A 5,968-nucleotide genomic window follows, 5' to 3' on the forward strand; every position below is an offset into this window, starting at 1 on the left:
CGAGTGCCAGCAGCAGGGGAGCTCGGGGGAGTACCCCGAGAAACATAAGCGGGGGAGGGGGGCGACTCTTCTATCTCTTCTGCCGCTGCCGCCGCCTCAATAGCCTGGGCACCCTTGAGACTCTGAGTATCCCCCCAGGCCTGGTGGCGTTTCTCGCGGGAACGGTGCTTGCTCTTCCGGCCCCGAGGCATGATGACACAGGTCAGGGCCAGCAGGCGGGAGTGTGCGCAGGAAGGCAGGCAACGAGGGCACCTGGGGGAGGGACAAGGAGATGCTGTGAGCACCTTCAGCGGGGAGATTCCTCCCTGGTTTTAACCAAGGCCGCCTCTGCAGGGTCCTTGAGGACACTGCTCGAGGACCCACAGGGCTCCTGTTCTCCTGCTCAGCCTGTCCCCTGAGACCCCTGTGGCGGACGGTAGAGTGAGCCTTGGGCTACAGGCTGCCAGCCTACCTGAGTGTCACTGGGGTGACAGAAGGGGCTGCCAGTGGGACCTTCCGTGCTCTAGGGCGGGGAGTCTGCTCAGTTCATCTTCAGGATCTTTAGGTGGACGGCAGCCAGGGTCTGGGCTTCCTCCCCTCCGTTGCTCTGCCGTTGACACCTCAGTGGTCCCGGGGACCCATGAGGAGGAAGTGAGTGGTAGCCCAGCTCACCGGCCTGACAGGGGGAGCACCGTGCTGACAGCTCTGTGGAGTCCTTTCTATCCTGGGATCACTGGGTCCTCAGTCCCTATTCAGTGCTCTCAGCTGGCTTCACGTAGGGCCTGGGACCCACCCTTCTGCCCTCTGATGGCTTTACCTTCAGGCTAAGGGTCTCACCTCCCTTAGACCTGATGTAAAGGAGCCTCGGCCCGACTGCCCTGTCCTGAGCCTTCAAGTGCTGAAAGCAGGGGCAAGGCTAGACTCTTTGTCGTCCCCACAGCTCAGCGGGTGGGGCATGTTCCCCTTAGTCGTCACTCAGGGTTCTCAGTTTGACCCCTGGGAAGGCCTGTGGCTCCTGTCTCTTTACCTGAGGACATGTGCTCATAGAAAGGCCCACTGCTCTCTGAGAGCCAACAGAAGAAAGTGAGGGTAGCCTGATGTCCCACGTCTACCTGTGGTCTCTGAAGGCAGGAAGCCGGGGCCGGCAGATCCAGGCCTTATTATGCTTGGCCGCGCCGGTCCTCACTCAGGCCCTTCCTCAGTTTGACTCCTGGGAAGACCTGTAATTTCTCCCTCTCTTCACCTATTACTGTCCCCACTTCTCTGCCACCCTGGGAGGAGTTAAGGGTTGCCTCTGCTCGGCCTGACATCTCTCCAGGCGTCTCCCAGGACTGACAGCAGGGGAGAGATGATGTGCTGCCCCCATTGTTATGGTTTTCATGCTCCACTCCAGCCTTAGGTCCTCACCCCAACTCCTAGCACAACCTGGAAATTTCCCCTGTGCTGAGTCAACCAGCCTCGGAGCAAAGTCCTCACCACCCTGAGTCCCCAGAAGCAGAAGTCAGAGTAGGCCACGTGCAGCCACAGCTATTTCTGTGGGGCTTCTGAGGACTAACACAGAGGGCAAGATTCCCCGGGCTCCGCTCTTCTGGGGTTTGTGACCTCAATAGTCCTCACTCTGTCAGGATCTGGGACTCTTCCGTCTACCGACCTGAGTCCTCCAGAGCCGGAGGCAAGTGGGTGACACATGGAACTACCCCTGCCTGGGGCTTCCCCGGGCCGAAAGGGTGGTGGGGCTATGCGTTTGTTCCTGTCTCTTTTCGGTTGTGTTCCCCTTGGTCCTCACTCGGAGTCCTTACGCTGGCTCTTCCCGTGACCTAGAGAGGCCTGTGCTCTCATACTACAGCCTTTACTTCCCCGAGACCACCTAGGAGGATGTGAGGGTTGCCTCACGTGGGCATGACTGCCTGTGGTCACTCCTGGCCGACAGTAAGGGAGGGATTCTGTGGCGTCCCCGCTTTTATGACTTGGGTGGTTCCCTCAGTCCTCATGGTCCTCTGCTCGACTCTTGGCATGACCTGGAATTCCTCCCTGTGCTCCCCTGAGGCTGGCCCCTGGGACCAAGTGCCTCATCTACCTGAGACGCTCTAAAAGGAAAGGCGTGGGGCGCACCATGCCAACATTCCTGGATTTGCCAAGGGGAGGTATCCAGTGGCAGGGCTCTGCTCTAGGTGGAGTCCCTTTATCCTCATTTAGAGTCACTAGATTTCCAGTCTCTACTGAGTGAGGCTGTTCCCCATAGACCAAGGCCCTCGCCTCCCCGAGACCACCCCCAGTAGAAAGAGGGGGCAGGTCAGCCAGAAAGCTTTGTCCTGGGCCTCCTGGGGCTGACCTCAGGGGCGGGACTCTGCATTCTCCTCTGTTCTGGAGTGAGTGGTCCTCTTGCTCCTCATTCAGGGTCCTCATCGTGATGCCTGACCAGACCCAGGACTCCAGCCTCCACTCCCCTGAAGCTGTGCTCCTCAGCACAAAGGCATTACCTTCTTGGGAATTCTGAATTGGAAGTCAGGATGAACCAGATCTGTCCAAAGCTGTTGGGGTCTTCTGAGGAGCAGGACTTTACAAGGCCCCACTCTTCTGGAGTCAGTGGCCCCTCAGTCCTAACTCTGTTTTCTTACCTTGACTTCAGGTAGCATATGGGACTCCACCCTCCCTACTGTCTGTCTGCCAGCCTCAGGCCAAGGCTTTCACCTTCCTGAGACACCAGAAGGGGAGATAAGAGACCTATTCCCTGGCTACTCCTGTCCGGGGCCTCTGTATGGTCCCCTTTGTTATGGGGAGTCCACTCATCGGCACCCAGTGTCCTCACCCTGAAGCAAATTAAGGCCTGTTAGGATCTCCTACTTGGGCAGAATTGGAGATGCTGCCACAAGACCAAGGAACTCACCTCCCTGAGAACCTCTCCACCCTTGCCCCGGAGGAAAAGAAGGGGTACCTTCAGACAGGCAGCTCTGCGCATGGCCACACAAGGGAGACAGCAGGGTAGACTTTGTGGGGCCCCCTTCTGTTCTAAGGTCCTCACCTTGAGTAACTATCAGAGGCTGGGACTCCTCCCTCCCCTGACCTGAGGACACAGCTCTTAAACCAAGACTTTTATGTCCCTGAGAAACTTGAAGAGTAAATGAGGAGATGCTGATCTTTTCAGGGTATCTGAGATTGCATATGTAGAAGACCCCATTGTCACCGAAAATTTTTCTTCTTATTTATACCATTCACTTATTCAGTGTTACTGTATTCCAAAACAGTGCTTTGGGAACAGGGCCCCTTTTATCCCATGAGATACATTTTGGAGTGGTGAGAAGAAAAATGAATTAAAAGATGTAAGGTCTGGCTTAGGCTGGGAGGAGTGGAAGAGTGTAGGCTCTAGACTATTCCAGACCAGGGGACTAGACCCAGCAAGGTCACTTAATCAGTCTTGTGAACTTGAGACACCTGCAAGTTATTCACCTGTAAAGGGAGTCTGCTAAATCCTATCCTGCGTGAATGTTGGAATGTTATGTACTACATGTAAAGCAGTGGCATACTCATTAAGCAATATTGGGTTTTTGATGAATGGCAGTTATGATATGATTATTATGAACCCCCAAAGTACCACCCTCCCATCAGAGTTTATTTTTAATCCAGTAGGTAGCAGAGAATATGCAGTGCACTAGGGCAAAAGAAACAAATACTCACAAATGAGCTAAATCAGTCAAAGTATCTTTTATTTCTACCAAATGAAAGTTTAAACGAAGTAAGGCAAACCACGAGTTAAATGGCTTTTACTCTCTGTTTTCTCCATTTTTTGTTTCTAAATATTTTCTGTGGTTGCCTTTCACATTTCCATGAAAATCTCCATTGCAGTGCCCTGTTTTCTACTTCTGGATCATATAGAAAATATAGATGGTTCGTGAATTCCTTTTACATGTACCAAAACTGTAACTTTAGAACTCTTTAAACAGCAATAAATATGCAAGCAATGTCATTCACGAATTCATATTCTTAAGAAAACATACTATTACAAGAAAAAAACATTAGAAAAAATCTAAATAAATCAATCAATAATATATAGAAGTTACTAGTTTAAAACAGGAAGATAAATAAGATCTATACTTTGTTCCCTCCACCCCTACTACTCTGCACTATTTAGGAGCCTGACTGCTCTCTTCCAAAACAAAGTGAGCAAACTGCCCGCGGCCTCCCCCGCTACATGTGGGAGGAGCTGCGGGCCTTGGCCCTGGAAGGGGTCTGCCCGCAGCAACAGCTGCAGCCCTGGCTGCGGCTCTCACTCCTGCTCTCTCTTCCTCATCTTTCAGAACCTCCTCATAGAGATCTGGGAAGGCACTGGGGACTGTATCACTGATCTTGGCCACAAACTCCAGCACTTTCATCTTGCTGGTTTCAGCGTGGGCTCTCGGGCCCCACAGGAACTCATAGCATGGAGGATCCCTGTTGGGCACCTGGTGGTACGTCAGGTACTTCTGCTGCACGAAATCTTTGCTGATGAGCCTCGTAGGCTCCCCAAAGAGCCTTTGTATGCCTTATCCCAGCATACAAACCCAACTCATTGAGGAATTCCCAGATCTCCTCCTCGGTGGCACGGTTGCCCTTCGTGAAGATCTCCCCCAGGAGAATCATCAGGAGACCAGACGTGGGCAGCCCCGACTCATCACTTGGACTTCCCTCGCTGGGGAGGGCCAGCTTGCTGATGAAGGCGTAGGAGTGACTGCTGGGGTCGACTTCCTTCAGCTCGAGGCCAAAGACCACCTGCATGATCTCAGAGGCTCTGCTGAGGATCTCAGGGAAGTGCTTCTCGTACTTGCTTTTGACAGCCTTCAGCAGTGCTGCCTGCGGGATGGGCTCGTTCGCCTTGTACTTCTCCAGCAGGAACAGCACCAACGTCCCGGCCTTCCTGTTCAGAGGATCTCTGCATATGCTGTGAGTGCAAGGTGCTGCCTGGGAGGGACTTTCACTTTTCTCATCTTGGCTCTGGGCACCCTCTTCAGATCCTGGGCATGAAACCCCTGCATCACGAGAGCTAGTGGCCGGGGTTCCCTGAGGCTCCTGGCGAGTGCCAGCAGCAGGGGAGATCGGGGGAGTACCCCAAGAAACAGAAGTTGGGGAGGATGGCGACTCTTGTATCTCTTCTGCCGGCGCCGCTGCTGGCGCCACTGCTGCTGCTGCCGCCGGCGCCGCCGCCGCCGCCGCCGCCTCCTCCGCCGCCTCAGTGGCCTGGGCACCCTTGAGACTCTGAGTCTCCCGCCGGGCCCGGTGGCGTTTCCTGCGGGCACGGCGCTTTCTCTTACGGCCTCGACACATGATGACAAAGGTCAGGGCCAGCAGACAGGAGTTTGCGCAGGAAGGCATGAACGAGGGCACCTGGGGGAAGGACAAGGAGATGCTGTGAGCACCTTCAGCGGGGAGATTCCTCCCTGGCTTTAACCAAGGCCGCCTCTGCAGGGTCCTTGAGGGCACTGCTCGAGGACCCACAGGGCTCCTGTTCTCCTGCTCAGCCTGTCTCCTGAGACCCCTGTGGAGGACGGTAGAGTGAGCCTTGGGGCACAGCCAGCCAGCCCTGCCTGGGCGGTACGGGGGTGACAGTGGGGGCTGGCAGGAGAGGTAGGTCCCCTCGGTTCCCATTCAGAGTCAGGATGACAGTTGGTGGCAAGACCCCCACCCCCACCCCTCTGCTGCTCTGAAGTTCACACCACCATCTTCCACGACACCCAGGAGGACGAAAGGCGGGAGCGTTCAGCCCCCCTCCGAAGGGTCCTGGGACCCTCCGTTCTGCTGCCTGGTGGCTGCCCCTTCAGAACAAAGCTCTAACCTCCCTCGGACCTGGCAGAGGAAATTACGGGCAGTCTCAGCCTGACAGTCCTTTCTTGGGAGTCTAAGGGTTGACAGGAGGGGACGGGCCATATTCTCTCTTGTCCCTTCTCTTCGGGGTGGGTGACTCCCTCAGTCCTCACTCGGGGTCCTCCCTGGACGGCCGGTGCAGCCTGGAGCTCCT

General features: G+C 55.2%; 1 pseudogene; it reads right to left on the reverse strand.

Moving 5' to 3' along the window:
- Positions 1-4,100: 4,100 nt before the first annotated feature.
- On the reverse strand, positions 4,101-5,598 carry LOC132418347 (melanoma-associated antigen B2-like; annotated as a pseudogene).
- Positions 5,599-5,968: the final 370 nt, after the last annotated feature.

Source organism: Delphinus delphis, chromosome X (assembly GCF_949987515.2).
Source record: "Delphinus delphis chromosome X, mDelDel1.2, whole genome shotgun sequence".
Taxonomy (NCBI): domain Eukaryota; kingdom Metazoa; phylum Chordata; class Mammalia; order Artiodactyla; family Delphinidae; genus Delphinus; species Delphinus delphis.